Source organism: Phyllobates terribilis, unplaced genomic scaffold (genome assembly GCF_046119375.1).
Source record: "Phyllobates terribilis strain yellow unplaced genomic scaffold, ASM4611937v1 Scaffold_2__4_contigs__length_985480577, whole genome shotgun sequence".
In the NCBI taxonomy this organism is placed as follows: domain Eukaryota; kingdom Metazoa; phylum Chordata; class Amphibia; order Anura; family Dendrobatidae; genus Phyllobates; species Phyllobates terribilis.
In genome coordinates this window covers 825,479,510-825,491,891 of record NW_027362762.1, presented here as the reverse complement: position 1 = coordinate 825,491,891, position 12,382 = coordinate 825,479,510, and positions in this window count along the sequence as shown.

Genomic DNA, 12,382 nt, shown 5'->3' with positions numbered 1-12,382 from the left:
ATCTTGTTAAGCTACTGTGACCTCCACGTCTCTTCCACGGGGCATTGATATTGTCTTTTTATTCCACTGCGACCTCCATCACTCTTCCAAGGGGCATTAAAACCATCATGTTAAGCTACTGTGACCTCCACGTCTCTTCCACGGGGCATTAAAACCGTCTTGTTAAACCACTCTGAACTACACAGCTCTTCCAAGGGGAATTAAAAACGTCTTGTTAAGCTACTGTGACCTCCACGTCTCTTCCACGGGGCATTGATATTGTGTTTTTAGTCCACTGCGACCTCCATCAGTCTTCCAAGGGGCATTAAAACCGTCTTGTTAAGCTAATGTGACCTCCACGTCTCTTCCAAGGGGCATTAAAACCGTCTTTTTAAACCACTCTGAACTCCACAGCTCTTCCAAGGGGCATTGAAATGTTGTTTTTAATTACCTCTAACCTCCACGACTCTTCCAACGGGCATTGCATTTCCTCCTAATTTTAGTCAGTTTTGCTTTTCAATGCATAGGCGAAAACTAAGGGAGACCCACTCCCCAATAATGGGTAGAAGTTTTTTAGAAAGCTGTAATCCACGTCTGTTTCAAGGGGCATTGCAGTTCCTCATAATTTTTGGAAAGCCTTCCATTCACTGCTTAGGCCAACAGTGTACAGGAGACCCAGTTGCTATAAATGGAAAAAACGGTTTCGTTAAGGTCCTCTGACCTCCATGTCACTTCCAAGGGGCATTGGAGTGCCTCGAAATTTTTGGTAGGGATTGCACTCACTGTATGCCCTATAACTGTGTAGCTGAACTGCTCCTTTTGGTACAGAAACATATCCTACAAGAGATGTGTGGTTGACTGGCCTGATATTGATGTGAATGGTCCCTGTTCCTCCTGCTCTTTCTCCTTTGCCACCACCTCATCCATCATTCATCACCTGAAGCTTTGTTTTAACGGGAGTCATAGAACTGGGATAGTAGCAGGAAAACATCCAGCAATCCTCGGAGGAGGAAGGATATGCGCCAAAATGCAGACCACCTCAGGCCTAGCCGCTACTACATACATGTGCTTACATTCCAAGGAACAGAAAGTTAAGGAGATGGATGGCCTCATGAATGATCATGAATAATTTACTCGTTGTGTAGGAGGCCAAACACTGCTGCTGGCTACCTTCTGAAATTTGTGTTGAAGCCTGATTGACCCAGGACCCGCAATCCTCTATGTCTAGTGTTGCATCCCAGTGTCCAACTGTGTACCGGCTTCCACAATATTAACCCAGTGTGAAGGCGTCAGTGAGATGGACCATCCCTGGCCACATTCACTTGTCCATGTGTTTGTGGTTAGGCTGTCCTTTCCACTAAATGCACTGGGGAGGGCACATGTAATGTTTTGGTATGCGCGCTTGTGTATAAGGCGCACCGGGACAAATAGGGGCGGCTGGTGACCGAGTATGGACACCTGGCCGCCCCCTGGTGGCTGGGGACCAAGCGTGGACACCCGGCCACTGGGCGGCTGGGGACTGAGTATGGATGCCAGGCCGCCGACGCAGCCATGACGTGGTGGCCAGATTCCGCCTCCAGATGCCTAAAAGGCCCAATTTCTAGTGCAAGCAAGCAGTATGGTATTGCAGCCTGGGGTGGGTGGGTGGCAGGCTGCATACTTGCGCTTGCATTGCAAGGAATGGGGAGGTACAATTGAACACTGCCCTGGGACAAGGACTTGCACGGGGATAGTTGCAAGTCTGCATCTTCTGATGCGGCAAGGATCACTTCTGATGGGCACACTTTTAGGCAGTGACCTGGGTGTCAGAGATGCTTCCAGGGGTCTTTCCCAAGCTGTTCCCATGTCTTTTCAGCACTGTATGCATGTGTCACACTGCGCATGGCCAGATAAGGTTGTAAAATGATAAAATGACATTTCCCGGTGAATGCATTTGTCACGGTTGAAAGCAATACAAAAGTGCAAAAACGCATAAAAAATTTTACTTGTGAACATAGCCCAAGGTGTGGAGGAGTATTTTAGACTCTCCCAGAGGGATGGGGACGACTCGGTACCCGGGCCTTTGCCTGGCCTTTGGGGATGTCGCGGTGGTCGGCTCCCGGGCCCGTACCCTGGGGTCAGCTTTAAAAAGGGGATTATTTGTTAACTCTATGAAAGTTCGTTATGCCACCTGTGGTTTCTGGTGAGAATCACCAGCGATGCGGCAGTCCACTGAGGATGGTGAAAAGACAGTTTGATGGTATAGCTACACACAGGTGGAGCTAGGCCTCAGGGCAGCGTACGGAGAGGGGGGATGCAGGACAAGCGAGACCCAGCTGGGTCAGAGCAAGAACGGGGACGGACACGGTAGTCACTTCAGTACCTTTTACTGGTGGTAGTTCAGGCGCATCCCGGAGCACTGTAGGGTGAAGGGTGCATATCAGGATCCTCCCCAATGAGCGGGTGTAGGGCCTCCGGTTTCTTGCCTCTGCGTAGTAAGTTTCTGACCTGCCTGAAGCTAGGCCTAACTTTATCTCTGTCCTGCACCGGCTGACGTTGTGGTAGGGCCTTCTCTTGGAGTGCACACTCCCAGCTTACGGGGCCTATGTGTCTCCTGGCTCTGTTACGTATCAGCTCTCTGGTGAACCTGGGACCTGTAGTTCTCCAGGGATTCCGGTTATGCCTTACTGGGTCGTAGAGATCCCAGTAAGCTCGGACCCAGTGTCCGATATATGTTTCGGGGTGAGCTGGGTAAGCTCATCTGCCCCCACTGCTACTCACTTTCCACTCGCCTTCGGCCACGCTCGGGCCCTCACTAGGCTACTCACACTAACAGCAGCTTGCCGCTCTTCACCGCTCTTACAGGCGTCGGCACACCTTGAGCTCTAACTGAGCTACTACTGGGTCTGGACTGTGCTCCACTGCAGCTGACTCCTCTCAGGCACATCTACTGCAGGAACTCTCTCAACAGACTTGACTCTCTGTAGACTCCAGACTAGACTGAGCTTGACTCTGTATTCAGGTCTGTACTTGCTGAACTCTCCAGAGGAACTGCTGAATCACTCTCCTGCCTAGCTCCACCTTCCCTATTTATATCCCTAATGGGCTCCCTCGGCTGGTCTGAGGTGGAACGTGGAGATGTGTGAATGTTTATGGGGGCCTCTTGTGGAGGATTCCATCAATGCACTCCCCTAGGATCTGTGGCTCCAAGCACAGCTGGGCACCACATTTTTGTTTTTGGTTATTTATTTTACCTTATAAAAAAGTCTTTACCCTGGAAAGGATGTTCCTTAACATATTTCACAGGAAAACCATTTCAGTTTCGTTTTTGAACGTTTTATTGTGAGCCTGTAAAAGTGGCTTAATACCTCTGACCACGTTGTTGACAGCAGTGACCTGGGGGTCAGAAATGTTTCCTGGGGTGATCCCCATGCTGTCCCCATGTCATTTGAGCACTGTCACTATCGTTTTGGGCACTTTTCTACAGACTGCCGGGGGTGCCGCCGCAAAAATGCTCGGGTCTCCCATAGACTAACATTGGGCTCGTTGCTCGGGTCGAGCACCCGAGTATCACGGTGAGCTCGGCCCGAGCTTCGAGCACCCGAGTATTTTAGTGCTCGCTCAACACTAGTAGCGAGTTCAAGAGTAGGAGAGATGCACGGGAGAAATCTTGTATGTGATTGTGGGAAGAGGAGATAAGAGGGGAGTAGAGAAGGATATCTTGTGAGGATTGGAGGTTGCGTGCAGGTAAGTACCGGGAGACTAGGTCACAGATGTACGGAGGAGACAGGTTTTGGATGACTTTGTATGCCAAACTTACGATTTTGAACTGGAGTCCCTGGCCAAAGGGGAGCAAAGGGGAGCCAGTGCAGGGATTGACAGAGGGGAAAATCCGGAGAATAGTGGGGTGACAGGTGGATTAGTCGGCCAGCAGAGTTTAGGATAAATTAGAGAGGTGCAGGTGTATTAGAAGGGAGGCCACAGAGCAGGAGACTGCAGTAGTCGAAGTGGGAGATGATGAGGGCATGCAATAGTGTTTTTGCAGGTTCATGGTTGAGGAATATGGGAGTTTGAGTCGGCAGGAAGTGGAAAGGGCTTGGATCTCTGGTTTATAGGAGAGATCAGAGTCAAGCTTATGGGATTGGGGAGAGTGGACAGCCATTCTCTTTGATGGATAGGTCAGATGGCAGGGTTGAATGAGATGATGATTTTATTCATGTAAAGTTTTAGAAATTTAACAGTGAAGAAAGATGAAATAGTGGACAGTCATTGTAGTATTCTGTTTAGTAAGGAGGTGATATCAGGTCCAGAAAGGTAGATCTGTGTGTCATCAGTATAGAGGTGATACTGAAAGCAGTGAGACTCTATGAGTTGTCTCAGGCCGAAGGTGTAGATGAAGAAGAGCAAGGGTCCTAGAACTAAACCTTGGGGGACACCGACAGATAGGGGGCAAGATGAGGAGGTGGTGTGTGAGTGGGAGACACTGAATGTCCTGTCTGTTAGGTTTGAGGAGATCCAAGATAAGGCCAAGGCTTTGATGCCAATAGATGAGAGAGTCCGTAGTAAGATGGAATGAGCCACTGTGTCGAAGTCAGATGACATTATCAGGAGGAGGAGGACAAAGTAGTGTCGCTTGGATTTGGTGGTTAGTAGGTCGTTGTTGACTCTAGTCAGGGCAGTTTCAGTGGAATAGTGCAGTAAGGGGTCAAAGAGGGAGCAGGAGGCGAGGTGGGAGGACAGTTCAAAATGGACGTGCTGTTTAAGGCATAGGAAAGAAGTGATATGGGCTGATAGCTAGCTACAGAGCACGGGTCAAGGGAGGGCTTTTGGAGGATGGGTGTGATCGAGGTATGCTTGAAGCATGAGGGGAAGACACCAGTTGTTAGTGACAGGTTGAAAAGGTGGGTTAGGGTTAGGATGAAGACTGTGGTAAGATTTGGAATGAGGTGGGACGGAATTGGGTCAAGTTCACAGGTAGTGAAATGTGATTTGGATAGTAAACAGGAGACTTGATCTTCTGTTATGGTGGAGAAGCTGGTTTTGGAGGAGGAGAGTTTAATTAGGAGGGGCTGTGGGGACTGTAGGCAAAAATTGTGCCTTATGTTGTCAATCTTCTGCTTGAACAATGAGGCAAAGTCTTCAGCTGAGATGAGAGGAGAGGGAGGGGGAGCTGGATGACGGATTCTTCAGAGATGGCACCCCAATTACCCTTGTTTCCGTCCGCGTCACAACTCTCCAACTGCCTAACTGACTGTGGAAAACCATAGATGCAGAGCTGTTCACACATTTTATTTCATGGGCATCAGAGGTATGCTCCAAATAGGACGAAAGCATCTGCCCCTATGCCCGATTTTTTTTCAGTTGGACCCGGGGCCGGATGAAGTAGGGTCCGAGAAGAATCTAGACCCTAGTCACCAGACGTTAAACCCCGGGGGTGGAGGTGATCGTGATGAGACTCAGATACCTGAGGCGCACGCGAACAGTACTGTGCTGTCAGGGCAGAAAGAGGATGAGGGTGACTCTTAGTGCGATGAGTTAAAGAACAGAGAGGATGACGACAAAGTTGTAGATCCCACTGGTGTGAACCCAGAAGCACGCTGCTGAGTAGCTAGGACCCCTGCGGTGCACAACCAATAGGTCCAGTATGTTCTATAGCATACACTATAATTTGTCTAACCTGTGGTTCCGCCTAATGTGGTTACAGGTCATGACCAGAAGAGGCTGTATGATCGGGCGCAGCCTGATTGGCCGTTTTGCTGGGAGGACGAGGAGTGAATCCTGGACTTTTTAGCTTGATAGGCTAGCAGAAGACCATTCATGTCACAGCAGATGGCTTGGGGGAAATCCAAGTCTGCATCCAACCATAGTCATCCTCCCAAAGTAATTCTTCCTCTCTGACAGGAGTCACAAAAACAGTTACACCTTTCCTCCGTAATCTGATCAGCTCCTAGAACACTGAACACTCTGAGCTTCCAGGATGTCACAATATTGTCCTGCTCAGTTAGCTTCCTATTCCAACTAATTAAAACACTATGAAATCTGCCATAGAGTCTGTTCCAGATGCAACAATGTCCTCTTGTGGCTGGAGTCCGATACTGCAACAATGTCTAATCATCCCCATCTCACACGCCTACCCTTAACAACTAGAGATGAGCGTTGTTCTACTCGAACTGTTCGCCAATCTCAAATTCGAGCTGTTTTGGGCGGTGTTCGAGCCGGTCGGCGAACACGAACAATTTGAGAAAAATTCGGCTGTTCGAGGTTATGTTCGATAACTGTTCGTGCACCAAAATCATAACTGGATTTTTTCTCAGTAATGATGAAAATTAATGTTAATACGCAGTTTGAGTGTACAGCGGGGCGGGGGGAGGGGCAGGGGATGGATCTCTGCAGGAACAATGAAGATCTCCATTTTTTTTTCTCTTTCCCGCATTTGCAGTGGGGAGGTGCAATCTGTCAGCCTATCAGCAGCGCACACACGGAGCGAAGTGCTTTTTTTCACACAAGCAAGGGCATGTGTGATTGGCAGTGTATGTCACATGTCCTTGCCCTATAAGACCAAGCCATTTTCCCCGTCGCCACCATTTTCTCACTGCTGCAGCTGCGTGTTAGACGGCACCGCTGTTGCTGTGTGCGCTATACCTTGTTAATTTCAAGCCAATTTTCGCACAAATATACAGATAGCTTGGGAGTAGGGAATAGTTGTGATTGCAGTCCTTTTAAGGACTAGGTTACAGCATTTCCTACGACTTTTATCAGGCAGGTCTGTGCTCTTAAATAGATAGATTGTGGGAGTAAAGACTAATTGTAATTGGAGTCCTTTTCAGGACTAGGTTACATCAGTTCCTATCAGTTTTTGCCAGGCAGGTCTGTGCCAGTGCTGTGCAAGTTTTTTTCACAGCATTTGGCTGAATCTAGCAAAGCTAATCCTTTTTGGCCTATTGCAGAGTGTGTTAGTCAGTGGAGTAGCCTATCTGTGTTGCAAGATATACCACCTGTGTATAGAATACCAATTTTTTTACTGCACCTAGTGAAGTAAAATCTTTTGGGCATAGCATCATTCTATTAGTCCATCTATACTGACCTCCATCAGGTTGCAAACTGAATATAATTTTTTTCTGCATCTAGCTCTGAAAAAATATTTGGGCTTCTAGCAGTGTGTGGGACTTGGTCTATTAGTCCATCTATACTGACCTCCATCAGGTTGCAAATTAAAAATAATTTTTTTCTTCATTTAGCTCTGAAAAAATATTTGGGCTTCTAGCAGTGTGTGGGACTTGTTCTATTAGTCCTTCTATACTGACCTCCAGCAGGTTGCAAATTGAATATAATTTTTTTCTGCATCTAGCTCTGAAAAAATATTTGGGCTTCTAGCGGTGTGTGGGACTTGGTCTATTAGTCCATCTATACTGACCTCCATCAGGTTGCAAATTAAAAATAATTTTTTTCTGCATCTAGCTCTGAAAAAATATTTGGGCTTCTAGCAGTGTGTGGGACTTGGTCTATTAGTCCATCTATACTGACCTCCATCAGGTTGCAAATTAAAAATAATTTTTTTCTTCATTTATCTCTGAAAAAATATTTGGGCTTCTAGCAGCGTGTGGGACTTGTTCTATTAGTCCATCTATACTGACCTCCATCAGGTTGCAAATTAAAAATAATTTTTTTCTGCATCTAGCTCTGAAAAAATATTTGGGCTTCTAGCAGTGTGTGGGACTTGGTCTATTAGTCCATCTATACTGACCTCCATCAGGTTGCAAATTAAAAATAATTTTTTTCTGCATCTAGCTCTGAAAAAATATTTGGGCTTCTAGCAGTGTGTGGGACTTGGTCTATTAGTCCATCTATACTGACCTCCATCAGGTTGCAAATTGAATAAAAAAATTTTCTGCATCTAGCTCTGAAAAAATATTTGGGCTTCTAGCGGTGTGTGGGACTTGGTCTATTAGTCCATCTATACTGACCTCCATCAGGTTGCAAATTAAAAATAATTTTTTTCTGCATCTAGCTCTGAAAAAATATTTGGGCTTCTAGCAGTGTGTGGGACTTGGTCTATTAGTCCATCTATACTGACCTCCATCAGGTTGCAAATTAAAAATAATTTTTTTCTGCATCTAGCTCTGAAAAAATATTTGGGCTTCTAGCAGTGTGTGGGACTTGGTCTATTAGTCCATCTATACTGACCTCCATCAGGTTGCAAATTAAAAATAATTTTTTTCTTCATTTAGCTCTGAAAAAATATTTGGGCTTCTAGCAGTGTGTGGGACTTGTTCTATTAGTCCTTCTATACTGACCTCCAGCAGGTTGCAAATTGAATATAATTTTTTTCTGCATCTAGCTCTGAAAAAATATTTGGGCTTCTAGCGGTGTGTGGGACTTGGTCTATTAGTCCATCTATACTGACCTCCATCAGGTTGCAAATTAAAAATAATTTTTTTCTGCATCTAGCTCTGAAAAAATATTTGGGCTTCTAGCGGTGTGTGGGACTTGGTCTATTAGTCCATCTATACTGACCTCCATCAGGTTGCAAATTAAAAATAATTTTTTTCTGCATCTAGCTCTGAAAAAATATTTGGGCTTCTAGCAGTGTGTGGGACTTGGTCTATTAGTCCATCTATACTGACCTCCATCAGGTTGCAAATTGAATAAAAAAAATTTCTGCATCTAGCTCTGAAAAAATATTTGGGCTTCTAGCGGTGTGTGGGACTTGGTCTATTAGTCCATCTATACTGACCTCCATCAGGTTGCAAATTAAAAATATTTTTTTTCTTCATTTAGCTCTGAAAAAATATTTGGGCTTCTAGCAGTGTGTGGGACTTGTTCTATTAGTCCTTCTATACTGACCTCCAGCAGGTTGCAAATTGAATATAATTTTTTTCTGCCTCTAGCTCTGAAAAAATATTTGGGCTTCTAGCGGTGTGTGGGACTTGGTCTATTAGTCCATCTATACTGACCTCCATCAGGTTGCAAATTAAAAATAATTTTTTTCTGCATCTAGCTCTGAAAAAATATTTGGGCTTCTAGCGGTGTGTGGGACTTGGTCTATTAGTCCATCTATACTGACCTCCATCAGGTTGCAAATTAAAAATAATTTTTTTCTGCATCTAGCTCTGAAAAAATATTTGGGCTTCTAGCAGTGTGTGGGACTTGGTCTATTAGTCCATCTATACTGACCTCCATCAGGTTGCAAATTGAATAAAAAAAATTTCTGCATCTAGCTCTGAAAAAATATTTGGGCTTCTAGCGGTGTGTGGGACTTGGTCTATTAGTCCATCTATACTGACCTCCATCAGGTTGCAAATTAAAAATAATTTTTTTCTGCATCTAACCCAGCCAATAGTTTTGGCCTAATACCACAGTTTGGCCACTCAGCTCTGCTCGGTTACCATCCATTGTTTTTTTGTGCAAACAACTCCAGAGTTGTGAATTAGTTAACCACCAAAATGAGTGGAAAAAGGCCTGCTGCTGGTGGAAAGGGGAATAGGCGTGTTGGGAAGGGGAAAAAAGGTTGTGTCCGTGGGGTAGGTGCAGAAGAAAGACCATCTTCCAGCCAAACTAAAATGTCTACTTCTTTTAGCGGACAATGTGATAAGATCCCTTTCTTACGGCCACGCCAATCGCTACAAATTCCAGATGAGGCACAAAAACAGCAGGTGCTTCAACGGATATCAAGTGCTCCTTTAAGTGGGCTCTCCTCCACATCAACTTCAACATCACAAATACTCCAGTCCTCAAAGGTGTCACCCAAATCGCACTTGCTTCCTCACAGCTCCCAAATCTCCAGCTGCCCGTCTGAGTATGAGGTAGAACAGATGGTTGAGTCTGCAGAGCTGTTTACTCATACTATAGCCTGGGAATCAGAGGTCGACTCCAGCGCTTCTGTGAATCCAGACGAGGAAATGATCTGCACTGATGCCCAGAATCTTTATGAGTCGGATCCAGGACCAGACGCAGAAGGTTCTGACCATAATGTAGACCCTCATTCCCAAACTGTAACTCCTGTTGGTGGAGACAATGAGGAAGACGATGATAAGACTCAAATACCTGATTGGAGCGACAACTTTAGTTTTTTGTCAGGGCAGGAACAGGTTGGCTCTGAGGACGACGGGTGTGATAACGCACAGGGTGATGATGATGAGGTCGGAGATCCCACTTACTGTCAACCCACAGTCAGCCAAGAGATGAGGTCAGCAGAGGAGGTGGAGGAAGATGCTAGTGACGACGAGGTCAGGTTGCGCCTTCCTGGACAGAGACGTAGTACTGGAAGCACGTCAACAACTGCATCCTCAAACACAACTCTGCCTCTCACCACAAGTCGTGGTGGCTCTTCAGGTCGCATGGGTGCTAAGCCTTGCATAGCCTGGGCATTTTTTCAGATCGATAAAGATGACCCAACTCGTGTTATCTGTAACATTTGTCAGCAAAAGCTATGTAGAGGCCAAAAAATACATAGTTTGAGTACTTCATGCATGAACCGGCACATGGACATGAAGCATAAGTTGCAGTGGGAAGCTCAGTGTGCTACAATGCGGTCTAGCCGGCCGGGCCAACCACCGTCTGCCATATCTTGTGCATCCGCGGCCTCTTCATCCTCTGTGACTGGGGGGACAGCAGTCACACCTGTTTTGGGGCGCAGACCTGCCACCTCTTTACCCGCAACAGCCAGCGTGATTGGCAGGTCATCATTTTCTTTGGAGGTGGTAACACCAGCTGGTCTTGAGCGCTGTCCGACATCGATAGCACCACCTTTGGATCAAGGCAACCTAACATGTCCGCCTGCATCTTCCTCACAGACCGGCAGTTTGCCGGGGACACCCTTATCAACCCCGTCTAAGCACAATAGCCAGCCCTTGGTCCCTCAGATGTGGACAAGTAAAAGACCATTTCCTCCTAGCCATGAGAAAGCTAAGAGGTTGAATTTCACCATCTGCAAGCTCTTGGCTACAGAAATGCTGCCTTTCCGCCTGGTGGACACAGAGGATTTTCGAGACCTTATGTCCGTCACAGTGCCCCAGTACCAGATGCCCAGTCGGCACTACTTCTCAAAGAAAGGTGTGCCTGCGCTCCACCAGCATGTCGCACACAACATCACCGCTTCTTTGAGAAACTCTGTGTGTGACAGGGTGCATTTCACCACAGACACTTGGACGAGTAGGCATGGACAGGGGCGTTACATGTCGCTGACTGGGCACTGGGTAACTATGGTGACAACAGGACAAGGGTCTGCTGTCCAAGTCTTGCCGTCCCCACGAGTTGTGCGTCAATCCTCTTTATGTCATTTTTCCTCCACTGCTTCTGCCTCCTCAACCTCCTCTCGGTCTTCCACCTGCACCCAAAGCCTGTCTGGTCATGCCACAAGCTTTCTAACTGCGCAGAAGGGATCCTGCACACCTCCTTACTATGCTGGCAGTAGGGCTCAACGTCATCAGGCGGTTTTTACATTGAAATGTCTGGGAAATGTGAGTCACACAGCTGAGGAGTTGTGGTCAGCTCTGGAGAACCAATTTCTTGAATGGTTGTCTCCACTGGACCTGAAACCAGGGAAGGCCGTGTGCGACAATGCTGCAAATCTGGGTGCGGCCCTTCGCCGGGGCAATGCCACACACGTGCCTTGTATGGCTCACGTGTTGAACCTGGTTGTCCAGCAATTTTTAGCCCACTATCCCAGACTAGATGGCCTTCTGCAGAGGGCACGGTCGCTGTGTGCTCACTTCCGCCGTTCGCATCCCGCAGCTCAGCGACTTACATCTCTACAGAAGTCGTTGGGCCTGCCACTTCACCGGCTAAAATGCGATGTGCCTACCCGGTGGAATTCAACTCTGCACATGTTGCAGCGACTGTGGCAGCACCGACAAGCCCTGGTGCAATACGTTCTGACGTATAGCCTGGGCCAACGAGATTCAGAGGTGGGGCAAATCACGCTGGAGGAGTGGTCTCAGATCAGGGACCTATGCACCCTTCTGCACAGTTTTGAAATGGCGACGAAGATGTTTAGTGCTGACGATGCCATTATCAGCATGACTATTCCGGTGATTTACATGCTGGAGCACATGTTAAACAGAATTCGGAGTCAGGTGGTGGCACAAGAGGAGGTGGAGGAAGTAGAGGAGGAGGAGTTGTATGCGGAAGGGCTAACATCTGCAAGGTCCAGACGGTCGGCAGCACCAGGGCGGCAGGCATGTGAGGGTGGGGGAGATGATTTTACCAGGGCGCATGGTAGCAGCCAAACTAGTGAGGAAGGTGCAGGAGCCCAGGAAGAAGTGGAGGACGAACTGATGGAAGACTCATCAGATGAGGGAGACCTTGATCACATTTCTGTTGTGCGAGGTTGGGGGGAGAGGACAGAGGAAGGAAGCATGATTGTTACCTCGCCACCAACACAACAGGGACTTGGTGCTCCTGGATGCGCAACACACATGAGTGC